The sequence below is a fragment of the Eulemur rufifrons genome, chromosome 29 (assembly GCF_041146395.1).
Source record: "Eulemur rufifrons isolate Redbay chromosome 29, OSU_ERuf_1, whole genome shotgun sequence".
NCBI lineage: Eukaryota > Metazoa > Chordata > Mammalia > Primates > Lemuridae > Eulemur > Eulemur rufifrons.
Window position 1 is genome coordinate 63,900,682 of NC_091011.1, and position 22,004 is coordinate 63,922,685.

General features: G+C 38.0%; 1 protein-coding gene across 43 annotated transcripts in view; it reads right to left on the minus strand.

The window, feature by feature from the left end:
* Positions 1-22,004, minus strand: part of NRCAM (neuronal cell adhesion molecule) — a 264,004-nt gene that overhangs the window by 188,206 nt on the left and 53,794 nt on the right. For 42 of the 43 annotated variants that reach the window (XR_011231790.1, XR_011231789.1, XR_011231788.1 and 39 more), the window contains one exon: positions 16,569-16,730. The exons of the other annotated variant lie outside the window; for it this stretch is intronic. The gene's annotated coding sequence lies outside the window, so the exon portion shown is untranslated. Of the gene's footprint in view, positions 1-16,568; positions 16,731-22,004 lie in introns of those variants that run through there. 43 annotated transcript variants of the gene reach the window in all.

Genomic DNA, 22,004 nt, shown 5'->3' on the forward strand with positions numbered 1-22,004 from the left:
CCAGGCCTTGTTTCTAAGAACATCACACATTTCTTTCTGGGAGTTACTTCACCTTTGGATATAATCTGGGGAGGCTCTGAATCCTGTCTTTTTCTGATCTCTTCCAGCCAAGGGGCAACCACGTGACCCCAGCTTGATCAATCAAATTCCTGACTGGTATTCAAATCCCGAGCAGAGTGCCTAAGAGATTGAAATGGCTGGGGTTCAACCATGTGATCACTGTCACCCTAACCAGATTGTTCCTGCTGCAAGATAACACCTGTTGTTCCTGCTTCCTGCTCTCTGGAGGTAACCTGGTTCCTGCCCATAGTCAAGTCTGGTCCCACAGTCATCCTATACATTCTGTGCTCTCCTAGTAGCCTTCCAATAAATTGCCTTTCCTTTAAGTTAGTCAAGGCTGGTTTTATGTGCAGGGCAAGTGTGGTCTGGTACTTGCTGTCCTCCTGAGAAGGGTGAGTGAAAGAGCTACTGCTAGAGAGGTGGGATACCTGTTCTCTTGTTTCTTTAAAACCTCTGACAGCCTGAGTATACCAGTGAGCATATGTAAATCGTGCTGGGGTATGCCTGCCTTATTCTCCTTTCCTTTTCTACCTCTCTCCCACATAAGGCCCAGTTAAAGATGAATACCAGGCAAAGTCAATATAGGGAAACTGGTGAGAAGGCCACCCCAATTTCTTTCTATAATCTGTCTTAAACACTATCAAAAGTCAGTAGTTACATAAAAGCTACTACTAAGCAACTCTTTCCAAATAGAACAACAGTAATAGGAAATGAATGGAACATACAGACTGTAAACATATCTGCATAGCGTATTCTTAAAATGGAAAATTTGAGCATCAAGAAATTCATAGCCAGAACAACAAGAAAAGACACTTAACAAACAAAATGAATTCCAGACAGCTGTAGCACTTTCACACTTGGGAACCTGGTTTGCAGTCTTGTGAATAGAAAGACATACGAGAAGAATAATTAAAAGATGTCAAAGACAAGTGTCAATGAACTTACCTATAAATATCCTCAATGATAATGTTAAATTTCCTTTGGGAAATTATTAAAATTGAGAGTGGATTGTACCAGTTAAGAATGGGAAAGATCAAATTAAGAAAAGGGAGACAACATTTCAGAAGTAAAGCAATCCCAGGAGTCCCACGATAGTCTATGGTCTATTGGTATTCCTAGAGACTTGGAAAGTTGGACAGGGCCTTGGATGGATGAGAGTAATGCTGCCATTCAGGACACCCAGAGCAAGTGTGCCTTCCTTTCTCATTACCTACCAACAGCAAAGCAATACTTTCCCAATATCACTGAGAATTGGTAGCACTTTAAATGCTCAGAATTTCCTTTCCCAGCAATATAACAGACTGCATATTCTGAAATCCAACTAAACATCTAAACATTCTAGATAAAGCATGAAAGACATGTTTATAAAAGAATAGCTGAACTATAAGTAATTAAAAGGGAAATATCAGAGGATAACATTAAAGTGAAAATAATAATCCAAAAATGTTATACTCTCTGCATAACCACTCCCCCAAAATCCAAAGCCAACAAATTAATGTAAAGCAATCCTGTTTCCCTTAGAAATAAACTTAAGTCCTCTATGGAGGAAGGTACCTTCAAACCAGACCTTACAGAAGTTCCACAGACAAAATCCCAATAAATATTATTTCACAATTCTTAAAAAATTTAAATTGCATGAAAAAGCAAGGCACCATAAGTGAAAGTCAGCAGAATACATTGTACAGACCTGCCAAGACTTCATACGTTAGAATTACTGGAATCAAAATATAAATTAAGTGTCCTATTTATTAAGGAATTGAATATATAAGCAAAGACCATGAGACTACAAAAAATGAAGCAGATTTGAAAAAGAGCCAAATAGAAATATACATTTTCTTGAAAACAAAAATGTAATTTAAATGAAAAAAATTTATTGAACATGTCAACTAGCTAATAAGACACAGATAAAAAGAGTAAATTAGACAACTAGAACCCAAAGTTGAAGAAATCACCAGACTGCAACAGAGACAAACTTTTTTTTTTTTTTAGAAAAAGACTAAGAGACATGAAGGATACAAATCAAGGACTAACACAGATATTATTATAGGAACTATAGAAAGAGGTAATAGTGAAAATAAGGGAGAAACAAATATGAAGAAATAATGCTTAAGCATTTTTCAGAATAGATGAAATATACAAACTCCCAGATTCAGGAAGCAGAATGAATAACAAGCAGGACTAAACACACACACACACACACACACACACACACACACGTACGTACGTGCACTTAAAGGTGGACTCCTGGACACATAAATTTCACATAATAAAGTGAAATTTGAGAATTCCAAAGGCAAAGAGAAAAGCTTGAAGAGCCAGACAAGACAGTGTGGTGGAGATAAAAGAGAAGGAAAGATGAAATAAGAAGGATGAAGGAGGAAGGAACAGGAAAAAGAAGGAAAGAATATTACAGAAAAAAAAATGGATAAGAGAAAAAAAAAAAATAGCTGGAACCAGCAAACATGAAAGCCAGACTCTCCATAGGGGTAAATGCTGCTAACAGCCTAAGGATGCTTGTGAGCTGTAGCTGAACCTGAAATCCTAAAGCTGAACCTGAACCTGAGCCTGGAAGGCTAACGTGTTTCCAGATTGGTAGCGCCCCTGACTCCTGCCAGAAGATAACAATCCTCCTTAAAATAGGTCTCAGGATTCCCAAATAATAAATTCAATCTATTATAACCTCCTAAATAATATTTCCACTTTATCCCCCCTCCCCACTATCCAAATGGTTAATGGGTGAAAAAATATAGTTAGACAGAATGAACAATATTTGCTAGCACAACAAAATGACTATAGTCAACAATAAGTTATGGTACAGTTTAAAATAACTAAGAGTGGAATTAAAATGTTCCTAACAGAAAGAAATGATAAATGCTTGAGGTGATGGATACCTGTTACTCTGATTTGATTAATATACATTGTATGCCTGCATCAGAACATCACATGTTCCCTAGGAATATACATAACTATTATGTATCCATAATAATTAAAAATTAAAAATTAAAAAATATATATATTTCCAAACACCTAGGGGGACAAGCCACCATGAAGAAAAATCAGAACAACAGATCCAGATGCCCAAGAACTTCTGATGTTATAATTATCAGATACTAATGTAAAATTATCTTAGAAATGATTAAAAAACATGGTAATAAAAATTACAAAGGAACATACAACAAAACATTATTTGACTTTAAAAGAAAAGATACTCTGACACATGCTACAACATGGAAAAGCCTTGATTTTGCTAAATGAAATAAGCCAGTCACAAAAAGACAAATATCATATGATTCTACTTACATGAGGCACCTGGAGCAGTCAAAATCAGAGACAGTAAAACGGTGTCAGGGGCTAAGAGAGACAGGGGTTGTCTAATAGGCAGAGCATTTCAGTTTTGTAAGATTAAGAGTTCTGGAGATCAGTTGCACAATTATGAATGTACTTAACACAACTAAACCGTACACTTAAAAAGTGTACTTAAGATAGTGAATTTTATCTTATGTGTATTTTATCACAATTAAATTAAAAAAAAATCACAAAGGATAAGGCGTTATAAAAGTGACCAGGCAGATCTACAAAATAAGAAATGATTCGGGTACAATGTACACTATTTAGGTGATAGGTACACTAAAAGCCCTGACTTCACCACTATATGGTTCATTCATGTAACAAAAAACCACTTGTACCCCTAAATCTCCTGAAAGAAAAAAAAGACATGAAATTTCTGACAATGAAAAATAAAATCATTTTATTTTACAAAAATGTTAAAAACTCAAAATACAAAATAAACATATTAGACACAGCTGAAGACAGTATTATTTTTAAAAGCAGACTTAAAGAAATCACCCATATTATAAGAAGGAAAATATAAAAAAAGAGAGGTTAAGTCATAAAAAATGAAACATAAAGGTCTAAATAATTCTAGTTAGAGTTTCAGAGGGGAAGGATGGAGGAAAGGCAATGTTCAAAGAATTAGTGGCTGAGATTTTTCCATAATTGATGAAAGATATGAATTTGGGACCACAATATATTAATATGTCAAGAAGCACAAATAATAAGAAATATACACCTAGACATATCAAGATAAAACTACAGATCTCTAAAGACAAGAAAATATCTGAAAACAGTCAAGGAGAAAAGACATATCCATACAGAACAAAACCTTAAAAGTTAGTGCCTACAGACTTTTCATCTCTTATACACTCCTGGTTTAAGTATATGTATACCAGTAGAACCATTTTGGAAAATAATTCACCATTTCTAGCGAAGTTGAAGATGCACACACACTACTCTCCAGGAAATAGACTCCTTTAAAAAAAAGGAAAAGAACACAACACACTTTGCACGTGTGCACTCAAAGACATGCACAAGAATGTTCATAGCAGCATCTCTTATAATCACACAAAACCCAAAGGGATATGAAATTCTAATATACACATAAAATGGAATAGTGTTAGCATTGAAAAAAATCACCTTGAATAAATCTCACAAAATGTTAAGTAAAAATTAGTACAACACTAATTATATGAAGTTCAAAAATATGTACAGTTAAACAATGATTTAGGAGGAGTCACCTGTAGGATAAAGGAAGCGAGGTGTGATCAAGGAATGAAACACAAACAAAAAAATCATGTCATATTTCTTATGTTGGTGGTGCTTGTCTTTATTCTTTTTATCTTATATATATGGTAACATTTCATTTTTTGAAGTAATAATAGCTAACACTTTACTATTTAATTCTAACAATAATCCTATGAATGATGTATTAATACTATTTTATCCCCATTTTTATATATGGGGAACTTAGGCACAGAAAGATTTATTAACTTGCTTAAAGTTCTGGGCTGACAAATGGCAGATCCAAGACCATGTGTCTCCATAACAAATACTCCTGAGTACTGGGTTATTCTTCCTCTCTTTCGTACGTATGTAATATTCCGTTTTAAAAATAAAAAGAAGCTGAGCAGGGCATCCCACAGTCCAAGCTACTTGGGAGGCTGAGAGGGGAGGATTGCTTGAGCTCAGGTGCTCAAGGCCAACCTGGGCAAAATTGCAAGATCTCATGTTTAAAAATAATGGTAACGAAAACTAAGAAAAGAACAATAAAAAGAAAAAACTGAAAAGGAAAAAAATACTTGGCATTAATACACTAAGGACTAATGCCATTAAAACTGTTTTGCAAAAAGATAAATACGTATGTATAACCATATATGTGTCAGTGTAATGAGAAATAAATATAAAAAAGTTAATCATTTTGTCAGTGTTATTTTTATTCTCTTCATATTTTTCTTCATTTTTCAAATTGTCAGCAATGAACATGTATTAATTCTATATTCGGGGGGAAAACCAATGCTATTTAAAATACTCTTGCCCTTGGCTTCTTTTTTTAATCTCATATCCTAAATTACATGGTTAATTGCATAGGAAGTCTAATTACATCTTGCCTGAAAGATAAAAGACAGTGAGTTTTACTGGGTTCCAAAAAAGGGCCTTCACTTTGTATCTAAAGGCAAATACTGTTTTACATTTCAGAAAATTTTTTAAGAGCCTTGTGAACAGTTGCTTCACGCTGGTCTTAATGTTGACCTTGACAAATACATGCGGCTTTAGGGCAGTCCCACCTCTATCCAAGACAGAAAGATACTCCAGCTCCTGGGTCTACAGTCACCCAGCTTAACAGGGAGAGGCACCGAGGGAAGGTTACACAACAATCAAGGAACAGATTCACAATACAAAGAGATTAGCTGCCTGACTAGCAAATTAGACCAATAGTCCTCAAATGGGAGCTTGAGGTTCTTGCTGACGTTCAGGGGCGCCCCAGAAGCTGCGGAGTGCGTGGAGCTGCTAATTATGTGGCGCTGAACCCTCTCGGTCACTTAAGAGCTGTGTCTGTTTTGTTTTCCAAAGGAGTGGGAAGGAACACTGAAGAACAGGAATTGATAGTAGGAAAATGTGTGCTCTCTTTGATTCTAACTGATGCTATTCGCTTCTGTGACTGTGCTTGCTTTTAGTTGTTTAATAAATATAGTTAATCAGAATGAAAAACAGAGATAAGAACAAAGGTAACTCCATGATAGGCTAGGCTTCCTGGATGTGAGAAGCCTAGTTCTGCTTCTGTATATATGGCTTGCTGGCTTGGTGCTTAACGTATGGCAGGCTTCACTAAAGTAAAGGAAAACAAAGCCCTGGGGAGGTAACCACAAGTTACTTCCTGATAAAGGGCTGGAGAGTCCAGGTGCCTTCCAACCAAGTAAGTAGATAAGAAGAGCAAGACATGATCAGCGCATGAACAGCTTGTGCAGGGCATGTGTTCCCAGTATCGCTTGTAACCAAAAACTAGAAGGTATGCAACAACAGGCCCCCTCCCCCCCGTCGGAGACCCTCCTCTTCCCCTGGATGACGTTAACTACAACTGGCGCCAGCGCAAAAAGCCCGAAGCTTAGAGTCAACAAACCAGAAGCCAACGTGATCAGCCACTTCTAAAAAAAGAACAAATAAACTGAAGGGGGATGATGTGCAGACTAGTGTGTTATGTGCAGACTAGTGTGTCGTGTGCAGACTAACGTGTCGTGTGCAGACTAACGTGTCGTGTGAAAACTAGCATACAGAAAACTATAAAAGCTTAACCTTTACCCCAGGGCGGGGTCCTAGTTCCTGGAGAGGCCACTGCATTGGTGCTCTGGAATTTGGACCCTGGCCTGGGCTAGTCAATAAACTCCTTTGCCTTTTTGCAGCCTCAGTGACTCTGCCTCTTCTTCCTGGGGCCAAGGGGAACCAGATCTAACAACACATTTCTGGAAAGCAGAGCATTTTTGAAAGTGGGAAAAAAAAACTCTTTAGAGGCAGATAATGGTAGCGTTTGGTAATATTGTCCAGTCAAGAAAGCACTGACTAAACGGGCACTCCAGGGGGATACCGGGTCTATACCCTGGCATCCGAGTGCTAGAGCTGAGCCTCAGGATTAAGCAAGGGCAGGAACAGCAACTCAGGTTTGGTATCATTTTTCTTAACAACTTAACATACCAAAATTTAAAAAAATCAACTCTGTAAAATAGCCCCAAAGCACCCAGTATTAATTTCTACAAAACAACCAAAAGAGCATCGTGGAACACCCACTTTTCAATTTTTCTCTCGTCACCTGCTCCCCTTCCTTCACTTACTAGCTTGTGAATTGAAGCAAATCGCTAACTCTGTCTAAGCTTCAGTTCCCACCTCGTAACAGGGATGTAAAAGTGAGACAGTGGATGTAGTGTCCAGCACTATGTTCTTGCGGGTGATCTGGAAATGTTCGTTCCACTCCAGTCCCATCTACTCACCCACTGAGTCCCAAGCCGTTCCCCCCAACCCACACACACACTGGATGTAGCCTAGGAAGACAGCCTTCAAAAGTCACCCCTGTCTGGCTCAAGACCTCTGAAATCAAGATTAACAATCCAAATATATTAAAGTGCAAATTGGGTGTTATTTTTCACTTCAGATTTCATTTAAAAATAACAAAATTACAAAATAGTAGCTAGAAAGAGAACCTGCTAATGAATATTCATGAAGACTACTAACCAGAAATAAAGACAAAAGTTACCTTTTCTTTTCTTTTTTTTTTTTTGTCACATTAAAGTGAAAACAAACAAGACATGGAGAAGGCAGCAGGATAGCCAAAACAAACCTTCCATTTCAGGAGTGAATGCAACGAGTTAGACACAATATAATTTAGCAGGAGCATGGTGATACACAACCCCAGGAATGCTAATGAACACAGCCCTCACAGACTTTAATGGAGTTCCATCTTGAACATCCAAGAGCGGTCATTTGGCTCATGGTGAATAGATCTAGCTCTTGGCTTCCTAGCCAAAGAAGATTGAGAAATTTAAATAAAAACTAAGAACAAGAACTTTAAAAATGCTTCTTTTTAATAAAGTACAGTTTCATACTTCATCAACTTCATTTTATGCCAAAGACAGCCATATATCATCCTTGCATGAAGAACCTGGTGAAATATAATAAATAAGTACTGAAATGTCTTCATTGTTTTCTGTTGGGTATGTGTGTTTAGATTTTACTTCTGAGTTTCACTGAAGTCTTAGTGAGGCAACTGAATTTCCTATTCTGAAAAGTAACCATGATCATGAGACACCACTAAGAGTCAAGGCTTGGAAGTAAGTGGTGCTTTGGTTTAAAAACAGGTTGATGAACAGGAAAAAAAAAAAATTGTTGAAGGGCACAAGCTGGACTAGAGGAAAGAAAAGATTTTATTTCCATATGAGTTCGAAGTTTCAAAGATGGACTAGACTGTATTTAAACTTAAAAATCTGAAAGTAACTAAAAAAATCTATCAAGTCTAGCAGGAACTTGTTCAAAGGAAAGGAGATTTGACAGAGGAGATTTGGATGCTGTGATAGGAGTAAAAATAAAAACCTTTTCATGTCTGTGCTGCAGAAGCTTAAATTGTCCTTAGATTAGAGCACCATTCCAACTTTAGAGTACATATGAGTCCCTGAGCATCTTGTTGAAATGCATGTTCTGATTCAGCAGGTCTAGGGTGAGACCCGAGTTTCTGCATTTTTAACAAGCTGCACGTGATGGTCATACCGCTGGGATGTAGACCACACTTTTAGTAGCATGCATGTAGAGCAATAAAAGAGAAATTTGAGTTTCAGTGACCACTGTTGGTTTATCACATTAAGACTTGGGGGCATACTTTTCTTGTTTGATAGATACTAAGCCTACTTTTCTTGTTTGATAGATACTCACTTGCCCTAGTTACCTCAATGTGAAACTGAAACTAAACAACATGCCAAAGTGCTTTATGAAATGCAAAGAACAAAGAATAGCAGTATTATCACCATCATCAAAAAGATCATAAAGGATAAATGATTTGCTGAAGGATCCAAAGTGAGAGGTTGAACTAGGCTAAAACCTATATCATCTTGGCGGGGCACGGTGGCTCACGCCTGTAATCCTAGCACTCTGGGAGGCTGAGGCAGGAGGATCTCTTGAGTTCAGGAGTTCGAGACTGGCCTGAGCAAGAGTGAGACACTCCCCCCCCCATCTCTACTAAAAATAGAAAAATTAGCCGGGAGCAGTGGGATGCATCTGTAGTCCCAGCTACTCAGGAGACTGAGTGAGGTAGGAGGATTCCTGGACCCCAGGAGTTCGAGGTTGCAGTGAGCTATGATGACTGACGCCACTGCACTCTAGTCAGGGCGACAGAGTGAGACTCTGTCTCAAAACAAAACAAAAACAAAATCTATATCTTCTGATCTTAAGCAAGTGCTGTGTACTCCAGTGTGTGGCGACTGAAGGTGATAGGAGGAATAGATAACTTTTGCTTCCATCGTATATTTATCAACCTGTCTCAATTTTCAATTACATTGAAAACTTAAATGTTGGGATGATTCCAGCCCTTGTATTTCCTTAGCGGGGCAGAGGTCACTGTGACTGTGGTAGTGCCCTCTGGTGCCCCGCCACTCAGGGGGCAATCATAACACTCACTGCGCCCACAGTCTACATCACACCATTGTCTACTGGGTAAGTGTAATGCAGACTAATGTGCATGCCCAACCACGTGAGAGAATTTCAGAAATGGGACAGAACCCATGGACTAGAATAATCAAGGAAGGCTTTGTGGAAGAGAAGTATGTGTTTTGAAGTGTGTTCAAAAGGAAGAGAATGGTTTAGGTAGCTTAGAAGAAGAGCAAGGCAAACACTGAGCAAAATCACAGAGAGGGAATGCAGATGAATTAGTGGTTTGTGACTGCCCGCACAGCGTTGGACACTGCATTTGATACACACCTCAAGATAATTTTATGTGTTAGAACACTGTGGCCAACTCAAAATGGGGTAGACTAGCTCAATATTTAGGAGGGAGGCCTGGAATACCAGGGTAAGAACAATCCTCATGGGACAGAAAACCATTTGAAGAATTTTAGCTCGGCAGTAACAGAAGGGATGACATTGGGTATATGAATGAAATGTATTGGGGAAAACATGGAAGGCATGGGAATCCGTATGACGATCATGAAAATTTCTGTTTCTAGCAATGGACTCATTTAATCAAGTGAAATCTTAAATGCAACCTCTGTCTGTCTATCTGTGTTGAGAGAGAGAGAATATGAAAGCAGAGCTACTTTAGGTCAGGGTGTGGTAGGCCCGGCAGGCTGCACTGTCAGAAGTTGAACCCTCAGGTCTGCTGGGTTTCTTCTGAAAGATCCTGCATCCTGTATCCTATCAGACTATAGGATACAGGATGCAGGATCCAGAAATGCAAAGGAAACCTATCCAGACATGGTTTTATGAGGGAAGAACAGGTCATCTGTCTGGCATTTGGGCTTGCAGTTCAGGGCTCTTCATCTACATCACTCTGTCTCTGCCTATCTGACAAGACATGCCGAGGAGAAAATGCAAAATCCAATATACTTATTAGTAATTTAGAAACTTCTTAGTAGCTTCCTCTTATCTTCTGACACTGAGGTCTTAAAAGAGCATTTAGTCTAAAAACCTAGTCCCATATCCATTCTTTAATCTTATCTCTGAGCAATTAATTGATTGGAAAATCATTTCTTCTCCAAAGTTCCAGACTTCCTGTTGTTGTTCCAAGCCCTTCATAGTGACTAAATACTCATGAGTGTTTTAACAACACCTTCACAAGATCTGAGTCACAAAACAGCTTACACTGCATATAAATAAATGGCCCAGGATGGCAGGCCTTATTTTTATAGAGAATATAAAGAGATAGCATACAGTAAGATTGAAAACTATGATAACAATATCTAGCAGATTTTTAAATGCACATCTTTTAAATGAAAAAAGATATGTTACATTTTCAGAAAAGCACATACAAGGTGTTTTTCAACACAAAGATACTATAAGAAATTTGGTTATTAAGAAAATGATTGGGGATAATGGTAATTATTTTCTTCCATTTGCAAAACAAAACACGTGTTTGAACTTCTAGGAAGTGTCATTTCTGAAATCACAGAAACACAGAGTTCAGAGTTCTTAAAGTCTGTAGGAAATGTCTCAGTAACTTCGGTCTGAATATTGTCTTTTCTTTCCTTGAAGGTTTTTTAGAATTGTATATTCTATTAGCTTCTTCCAGTCTTTTATTGTCAAGAGCAAGGAAGTCCCCTTGATACAGACCTAACTGTCTTTCTCCTTTAATTTATGCCCATTTCTTCTTGTTCTATCCTCTGAACACAGAAGAAAATGCCCAATATCCTCCTTGCAACAAGCCTCCACTTGCTTTAAGATAGAAGGCATGTTATGCCTCAATTATCTTATTTTAAACAATTCCAGGTCCTTTAACTTTTACTCATAGAACTTCCTTTTCATCTCTTTAATCACTTTAGGTTCCCTTTGAAACAAGAATTATTTAAAATTGCAGGTGATGCATCTTTTATTAATCTCTATACTCTACTATGGTAAATGTTGTAATAAAATGACATTAAAATGAATTCTGTATTGTAACCAATTGCTCAGAACTAGTGCACTATGTATAGATTATTTATAGGTAATTATGGGTAATTACAATAATTGTTATAATGTAATGAATGTTTCCTATGTGCCAGGCACTTAATACTTTGCTATCAAATCCTGGCAACAACTGAAGAAGTAGGTATTATTATCCCCATTTTTTTATAGGAAGGGCCCAGGCTAGATTGTCACAGATCTTGATTATTATTCTGGAGCCAGCTCCTTATCACAATGTTACAAAGATACATAATCACATGCTCATACACGCACCCACTGCATGGTTCATGTATGGTGACTGCTGTAGGTCAGGTTTCTCTGGAACCAGACACTGGGATGAGGATCTGCATGCAGGAATTTTACTGGTGAGAGCTCTGGGGCTTAAAGCCTATGGAGGAGTGCATAAAGCAGAACAGATGGTGGAAGAAGTTGGGCTGTGATGCTGTCATAACAAAAGCCTCAGCTAACCCTTCGGGTCCCTCGTGTTGTCCTGAACTGGAGCAAGGACCTTTGTATCCCCCAGTTGACCAGCCATTGAATGCACACTGCCCTGGGGCAAATTGTATAACCTTGGGTGAGGCAGCTCTCCTTAGCTGAAGGCTGAGGACAAGCCCAAAAGGAGGGACCCAGCTGTGAGCTACCAGCTCCAAGAAGCTGTTGAAAAAGTGCCTCGGTCAGGAAGGGAGAGAGATCTCAGTAGCACATCATGGCTCTACTACAGTGACTATATTTCCTGATTCCCAACGTAGGATATGGTTCTGTATACCTGTTTATGGGTTTGTAAGTGACGCATCATGAGTTTTCATGTCAAAGATTGAAGGGAGAAAAGAACTTCAAATATTGCTTTGCTTTATGTGTAGGGTAAGAGGAATGTCTATCTCTCTCCTTCCAGTCTGTCTCTCTTTTTCTGTCTCTCTTTTCTGTTTCATTCACATTCTCTGTGTGATACAGACACACTAATATGATGATTCTAATAAAACATGAAACCCCGGATAGTAAAGAGGGTAAACAGAAGAGGAGAGACAATAATTGGAAATATCAGAAACAGATAATTATTACCCAAGTAGACATTGCCATTTCTGAATAGTTCTATTAATAATAATCTACATGTCCTATAAATCAGTGGTCTCCAACCTTTTTGGCAATGGGGACTGGTTTCATGGAAGACAATTTTTCCATGGACTCGGGGTGGAGGGAGTGGCAAGCAATGGGGAGCTGCTACAAATATAGATGAAGCTTCACTGTCACCTGCCACTCACCTCCTGCTCTGCGACCTGATTCCTAACAGGGCATGGACCAGTACTGGTCCTCAGACCGGGGTTTGGGCAGCACAGCTCTAAATGAATTGGGTGAATAAAACCCTGTTAGGAGTTCTGCATCCTCAATCATTTTTTTAATCCTCAATCTTTCCTCATAGATTTTATTTTCCAAACCGTATTAAAAGATATAATTGCCTCTGGATGGTTCTTGCCTGAAACAAACATCACAAATACTATTGATCGTGAAGAGGAAATTCTGTTTTATTTTTCCAGTTTTTAATGAGAACAATCAAAAATGTTTTTAAAGCTTAAGATCGAAATTATTTATTATTTATTGTTACCTATTTATCCATTATGTGGAAGCTTTTAAAAAGCTAGAAATTCAACAACTAGCAGGAATCATTTATTAGGGCATGAATTTGAAGTAGATCCCCAGGGGATGACAAATTCGGCTTATATTATGGGAAAATGTGAAGAGTCATTAATTCATATTATGCTGCCTTGATATCCTATTAACTAACGCAAAAATAAATTCTCTAGTCACCATTCTCATTTAACACAAGTAGAAAGATATTAGTGCAGTAGCTGGGGTTCAAAAGTTAATAATAAACCTGAATCAAGAATAATTTTGAAAGTACCCAAACAACAAAAGGCAGTTGAGAGGGAAAATTCAAATGTAGCAGGACATTATCTGATTAGAAATCCGCTGTCATTGTCCTCCACCAGAATGGTTCACAAATTGCTGATGCAAAGTCTATGACCTCTATGGTGGGATTGAATTTGTACCAAAAGTTGGTGGCTCAGCATTTCCTCTCCTCTTTTTAAAATCCCACACTACAGAAGGGCATAGGGTAACACATTTTACTGTTAAATATGATTTGTGCCTGCTGGAATGCTTCCCATTCAAAAGTGTCACCCTAGCAACTCACCCATGGCTTCTCCTTTCCAGTAGGAGTTTTCCCCGTGCAACCTTCCTCTTGCAGAATGCCATGCTCTAACCACAGAGTAGAAAGAGAGAAGTCTTGAATGTTATTTCAAATTCTAAATACTTGTAAGTGGCAACTCCAACAATAAAAAACTCTATGTATTGCTTTGTTTGCCTAATAGCATTTGCAACCCTCACTTTGGAACCTGAGCAGAAAGCAGCCACCCAACACTGACGAGTTCTCTACTTCAGCCACGGTAAGAAGTTCAGAAGACCATCAAGCCAAACAACAGTGATGAAAGCTGACCTCCCCTTTCGCAGCCACCATACCATCTTGCTCTCACAGTCTGCAGTAGTTTCCATATCTGTTCATCCCTGTTCATTCTGTTGTTCTGCCCAATGTAGCCAAGCAAGGCAGAAGGCAAACATTCAGCACGTGCCAGATGATGCCCCCCTATCCCCCCAGCTCTCGCCTCTGATCCATAACACACTATTTCCGCTGCCAGTTCCATAAACACAGTCAAGGGTCTCAGGTGTTGAATATATCATATTAAAGTGTGTCTATCACACAGAGAATAGAAGTGAGCCAGAAAAAGAGACTCAGAGGCAGAGAGAGAAAAAGAGAGACAGAAAGAAGCAAAGAGAGAAACTGCAACAGGGAGAAATATTCCTTGTGTTCTGACATAAATGAGTGGAAACGCCTTTTGTTACTGGAAGCTTTGAGGATGAGTGAATCATGTTTTGTGTACGCACCCTGATAATTTACAGCCCACTGGTTTCACAGCAAAGACTGAGCATTCTGTGAACTTCAGTGAACAATTCATTGTCTTCGAGACCACCTACAACTTGCATGCATATGCCGTCATTCTAAGTTACACCAACTCAGCATTTCCATAAATTCATTTTCTATACATAAAATTCACAGTAGACTGCAATGTAATTGACCAAATCAGAACTATCTTGTGCTTTGGGTGACTACAGTTAACAATAATTTATTGTATATTTCAAAATAGCTAGAAGAAAGTTTGGAATGTTCTCAACACAAAGAAATAATAAATGTGTTTGAGGTGATAGATATTCCAATTACCCTGATTGGATAACTACATATTGAATGCTTTATCAAAGTATCACCTGTACCCCAGAAATATGTACAATCATTATGTATCAATAAACAAAATTAACAGAAAAAAGAAATATCTTGTGCTTAAAAGTGTTGGTTTTAAAATTATTAATGAGCATCTTTTTTTTAACAAGAATTTAAACACGATGATTTGATTCTGTTCCAATCCTTCGTTTTAGTGGTGGAACCAATCTAGAGAAATAAAGGATGCCAAGAACAAAATCCATGTTAAAAATTAAAAATTCTAAAATTTAAAAATAATAAAGCCTCAACAGAGCCTCAAGTATTTAAAGCAAAATCCATTTAATCTAGAGTGATTGATTAACCAAAGCAAATATCACCAGTGTGAACTAATTCACTGAATTCAATTCCCTATTTTAAGGCATGCAGATAATGTCACAGTTCAATAAGGACTTGGAATGAAAGGGAAAAATGATGAGGCAGAAAAAGCAGAGTGAGATTCAAGAGACCAGGACTCTGGTTCCGGCTGTTGGTATTAAGTTACTTAATTTTGCTTCAAATTGTTTTCCTTGTGTATGAAAATGAAAGTGATAGATCAGCTGATCTTTAAAGTTCCTGAAAAGATGAAAGTAAAGTAGACTATCAAGAATAAAAATGAGGATTTTGTAATTTTTTAACATGTATTAAGGAAAAAAAATCAGTAAGCTAATTAAGACCATAGTAATGAAATGAAATTCATTCAAAATAGTACTATTGTAAGTGTTATTTGAATTTAAAATTTTTACCCATGACATTCCCTCAAAGAAGGCTGAGTAATAATGAGTAACAAAACTCTAACTCGGGTGGACTTACTCTCAAACAGTGCAGCCTCTGTTAGGACAGGTCCCAACCATGTTCTGGGTGGGTGCTGGGAAGACCCAAAGGGAGGGGCCCTGGCACCTCCCCTCTGAGGAATGCAAGAAAGACCCTGCTCAGTCTCCCATAAGCAATGCTCAAGCACCACACAGAGCAATGAGAGTCAGGAATTGACAAGAGACCACGATTACTACAGCAGAAGAACTACACTTCAAAAAGGAAAGCACCTTCCTTAAATAATTTCTGTGACTACTGTGAATTAAGATAAAGAACAGCACTGGCTTGTAACTCTCCTAAATATTAGGGTTTACATTGCTTATTAAATACTACTTTAAATTTTGCTTTATCAAACTGAAAAAGTCACCATATTGGTCCCTAAGAAAAATCCTAATTTATTATGCCAAGATAATAAGCAGAACAATTACGGATATGAATGAAACAGCAGATAATGTCAAAATAAAAATGGAAATTGAGAATGTGGTGAGTTGCATTTTAAGTAAATGAATGAATAATATTGAAGGCTTAAGGACTAAATCAAATTTATATTTTAAAAAAGGGTAAGGCAGATGTTGAGGCTGACAGAAACCCTAAATACATAAGAAATCTCTCTGAAAAGAGAAATGTCATTGATTTTTTAAAAAGTGGGATGTGTGTGTGTGTGTGTGTGTGTGTGAGAGAGAGAGAGAGAAAGTCTTAATAGATCAGAGATCCAACTTCAAATAAATTCCTGTTCGGTCAAAATAGCCAACTGGTTTCCTTCATAAATACTAAAAAATTCTCCTGCAAAAGAAAAACTCTCAATTGTTTATAAAGAATTTCCAATAACCTGTTCCCCTATTCACACTTTCCCAAGAAGTAGATTTTGGAAGACAAATCAGCTAATTCAGACTTCTAAAGACCAAGAAAGAACTAATTCACTTACCTTCAGAAGGTCCACTGGGCTAGAAGCCTCCCAAATGTTTCCCTGATTTCTGAAGGCGTCCTGTCGTTTTCTCAGGATGATGCTAATAGCCGAGAGCAGCTTTGGCCAAAGTCTTCAGCAAACCGGGGTAAAAAGTGCTGAGGAAGAAGATCACAAAGATTCCTGAAAAGGAAAAACACAGAACAACGTAAATTATTGTTTGGGATTAGTTAATTCTATTAAGCTGAAATTTCGTTCTACTTATAGTATTAAAATTGATAAGGTGAACTTAATACATATCAAATTCCATGATTAATTTTAACCAAGCATTATTGTACTTAATGACATCCATCTCTCGGAAACTTTAAGCAACTTAATGGCAACAGGTAATGAAAACAGGTAACATAATTCCAATTACATTTCATTGTAGAATAGAAGTCTGAATTACCCCCTAAATAGCAGGAAACAACCGTGTACACAAATCAAAAAGAAAAAAGGCACTTGATCTTATTCTACTCTAATACTTCATGGGAACACACCACGCATTACAATCACATCAACACACAGGCTGTGGCTGGGAAGAATCTAATACGGACTGAAAAGAACAAACAATGAAAACTAAGTATTTGATCAAGGTTGACAATGTCAGAGAGGAACTCAGCAATGAAATTACATTTTAGAGGTGGGTTGGAAGGCAGTGAGAAAAGAAGGCATCTGGGAATACAGGGGTTGCTGAACACATCATTGTAAGAAAAAAAGGCATAAGGGTAAGGTGGAACAGCAAGAAACCTTAATTAAACAGAAGCCAACTAACAGATGTGCTTGCATAGCATGTTTATTGAATATCTTGCTTTTATAAGAAAGGGTAAAATCACCCTTTCTTTTAAACCAGAACTTGGAGGTAGTCTGAAGCAAGAAGAACAGAAGCCAGAGTTCTAGACCTGTCTCCATCACTAACAGCATGACCTTGGGCTTGCTAAGTGCTTTTCAACCCTGCCTGTACATTAGCACCACTGGGCAAACTTTCAAAAAATATTGATGGCTGGGCTCCATCCAGACCAAATAAATTCCTGACCAATTATATCAGAATCTCAGGTGGGATGGCGCCCAAGCGCCGTTATTTTTTCAAAAGAGAGAAAGTCGGGGAAGATGTTCTTTGATGATTCTTCTAGTTCTAACATTCTGTCTTCTTTACACTTTTGGCACTTGACAACTGATTTGTTCTTAAAATAGATACAATTTAAATTAATAGTCCAAAATTTTAAAGCCATATAAAATAGTTCCCCAGTTTTCAGGAGGAAGGAACTGACAGTCAAAAGATGATACAGTGACTTATGCAAGGTTCAAGCAAAGTAGCAACATAAGGATGGAGTCAAGTCTTTTGGGGATAGAGCCAGATGGATTGTGAGCTGGGGCAGACACAACTCTGCTTCCGGCCGGGCTGGGTAGGATTGGAATTCACCAGCCACACCTAAAGACTGATGATGCTCTTGGCTCTCTGGGCAGGAGAGCATAACCTCAGGGTTCCCACCTCTTAAGAAACAATAGAGTAATAATGGTAGTAGCTAAATTACTGGGCTGCTATGAGTTAGATGCTGTGCCAAGAAGTGTGCTTTAATCCTCACAAGAACTCTTTGACTTAGGTACTATTATCATCCCCAATTTATAAATGAGGAAACTGAAGCCAAGAGAGTTTAGTCTTGTCTCAAAAATAGTGGACCTAGAATTTTAACAAAGCTACTCTCTCCTGACCATGTATTGCCTCAAGGGAATGCAGTTTCCAGGCAGGCTGGGGTCTTTCTTGTCTCAGTGCATTCTCACATTGGAAAGTAGAAAGGGAAACCGCCTGCAGTCTCCCTGGTACTTTCAGAATTTCTCAGGGTAAATAACTAATTTCTGTTGAGAAAGGATTTACATTTTATGAAATGATTTTATTCTCCCTTTATACACACTGGCAAATTAGTAGAGTTCGAATGCTGAGATTTAATTACACTATTTTGGAGAACTTCAGCTCAGGCAACTATCAGAAGAGTCATCACTGAAATCTGCCCAAAATGATTCAGTACATCATGATATGTAAGTTTAAAAGCCTAACTGAAATCTCTGGAACATCATTTATAATTCATTTGGAAAAAAATTTCCTAACATTCTTACACTCACCTTTTTTTATTATTTAAAAATATTAAGGGGCTACAAGTGTTTTGTTTCATGGTTACCTCATACAATGCTTAAGTCAGGGTGCCCATCATCAGAATAGTGTTCATTGTACCCAACAGATAAGTTTTTATCTCACACATCTCCTCCCACCCTCCCCCTTTCTTGGTTTCTCATGTCCTCTATATCACTTTGTGCCCATGTGTACCCATCTATTAGCTCTCACTTATTAGTGAGAACATATGTTTGGTTTTCCCTTCCTGAGATACTTCACTTAGGACAATGGTTTCCAGTTCCGTCCAAGTTGCTGCAAATGACATTATTTCATTCCATTTTATGACTGACTAGTACTCCATAGTGTATACGTATACCACATTTTCTTTATCCACTCATGAATTGATGGGCACTTAGGTTGATTTCATATCTTTGCAATTGTGAATTGTGCTGCAGTAAACATTCAAGTGCAGTTGTCTTTTTGATAAAATGACTTTATTTCCTTTGGAGGTAGATACCCAGCAGGGGGATTGCTGGATCGAATGGTAGGTCTACAATTATTTCTTTGAAGAATCTCCATACTGGTTTCCATAGATGTACTAGTTTTCAGTCCCACCAACAGTGTACAAGCGTGCCTTTCTCTCTGTATCCACCCAAGCATCTTTTGTTTTTGACTCTTTCATAATGGCCATCCTGATAGGAGTAAGGTGGTATCTCACTGTAGTTTTAATTTGCATTTTCCTGATGATTAGTGGTGTGGAGCATTTTTTCATGTTTATTGGCCATTTGTCTATCTTCTTTTGAAAAACATCAATCATCTTACAGAAGTATCCCTGTTGCGGTTTGCTGCTCCATTACATTTACATTAGGTAGATTATTTCCTTTCTTTGGATGGCATTGATATTTACCATAATAAAATCTAATTTACAAATGTTTTACATATGAAATATATTTTTTTAAGAGGCTAACGGAAGACCATGACTGTTTCTGACCCCTTAGGCATATCCTAATTATACTGTGTCAGAATTATCTTCATGGTTCATTTTAACAATAATGTGAAAAGATGGTTTTCATTAGACACCTCTGGGAAGAAATAAAGGAATAGTAATAAAAATAAAAACACAATTTTGGAAGGTAGAAGGAGCCTGGAAGGTCACTAAATCCAACCATCTATCTGCCTATGGCAGATTCCATTCCATTTTTAGGGAATTCCATATGTAGCTGAATCTCTCTTCCTGTAGCCGTCACTCATTGGTCCCAATTCTGGCCCTTGATAATAAGACAAGTCAATCACATTGGCTCTCTCTGAGATTTGTATTGGCTATCCGGAGTCAAAGGAGAACCTACTAAATATGCAGGGGTAGCAGGAAGGCCACATGAGAGACCATGAGAGAAAGGAGTCAATCCCTTGAGGTCACCTCAGACCCAAATTTCTAGATCCAAATAGGGAAGCTGTGCTGTAAGTCCCTCTTTCTTAGGGTGTCCTGAGTGAGTCTCTATGTTTTGCAGCCCAAAGTGCCCAATTCATATAGACTAGGATTATAGCACCTCAATTACTAGCCTTTCTTATAGCTGTGTATCAGACTGACAGTTAAGATTTCCCTTATCTTTTTGCAAGCACCAAGAAAAGGCTTTATTTTCAACTCATCAATATTTCACCTTCTTAGATTGGGCCCATTATCCCAACCTGCCCAAAACTTTTGACTTCCCAACTCTGTCCTTATAAAATATTTGTTATGTCTTTCACCATCACATCATCTATGAATTAGACCATCTAGAACACCATCTAGCATGCCACTTATAAAAAACAACAACAACATTGAGCAAAGAGTGGTATAAAAATGGTTAAAACCAAATTGTTAATAAAAATGAATTTATTTTAGTTTATAGGTCATTACTTAAAATTAATAATTACCAATACTCCAAATTGACTGCAAATTATCTTGAAGATATAAAAAGCTACATAAACTGATATGACCAAGCAATTCATTTACTGATTAAAGGTTTTAACATTTACTGGTTAGAGCTTGCAAAACCCAGAAGAATTAGGTTTTGGCATCCTCAGAGAAAATGAGGCCATAGTTGAGATAATTGGCAACATGAACTTCGTAGTTAGAGTAATTACCTGTGCAGCAGACCAAGAAGTTATGTTTGAGAAACATATTGCAAAAACAGAGCCAAGTTATCTTCAACCTTCCCTGAGGCAATCATGGAAATTAGCAGAATCTGTCCTTTTAGGTCATCTGGTACCCTTGCCAAAGTGCAATTGTTCTCCCAACAAGATCTCAACTGCTTTGTCTAATTTAGCTTTCAGTAAGCCCCATGGGATCTCTCCTTATGGTATAAAGCCCCACACTGAAGGGCTTTTTAAGATCTTGTGTCTGCTTTTCTTAGTTTTTCTGTCCCCACCATTACAGCTGGGGATAAGCTGCCACTTCTCACTTGGTCAGTGTGCCTGCCCAGCATAAACACACCCATTCTTCCTGCTCTAACTGGACACTCTTGGTCTTCCCAGAGCTGATTCTGGGCAAAGTCAAACAGAAAAGCTTACGAGAGAGGGCCTTATGGGACAGTCTATTATAAAAGCATATGAGTGTTATGTGTAGATTTCACACCATCTCTGTTAACCATTCAGAGGCTTTCTTGGCTTGCTTACTTTTTCTCAGCTGTGTTGAATCATTAAACTATCCATTTAATAATTGGTGTTGTAGACCCACCGGGGCATGGTGCTGCCCTGGGAGCCACAGAAATGCAAAGACAGCTAAGACTGGGCAGCTCCTACTCAAGGGCAGACATAAGAGATGATAATACCATTTTGTGTTCAATGGCATTTTGAAGTTTACTTTCCACAGAGGTAATCTCATTTAATACCAAAAAATAAGTGTTTTTCTACTACTTTACAGGTTAAAAAAAATAAGTTTTAGTAAGGTAACTTCTCAAGGACTCATCACAGCTAGTAAGTGGCAAAGCTAAGACTCCAGGTGTATTGTAATTCTTAGTGCACATACTTTCCCAACCCATAGATTCACCCATGGCTTATGCAGGTAAAATTACTGCCTAGCAACACAGTGAGTGCTTACTGCATTCTGAGCACTGTCGTGACTTGCTGGCATATATTTGATCATCATAACAACTTTATATGAGGTAGACAGTTTTATTATCCCCATCTAAAAGATGAGAAAACTGAGGCGCAGAAACTGGACTAGTGGCCCAAGGTCATACAGCTAGCAGATGGCAGAAAGTGATGAACACAATGAGAGCCATGCCACCCGGAAGCAATGTGGAGGAAGTTGTTGGATCTGTTGCTAG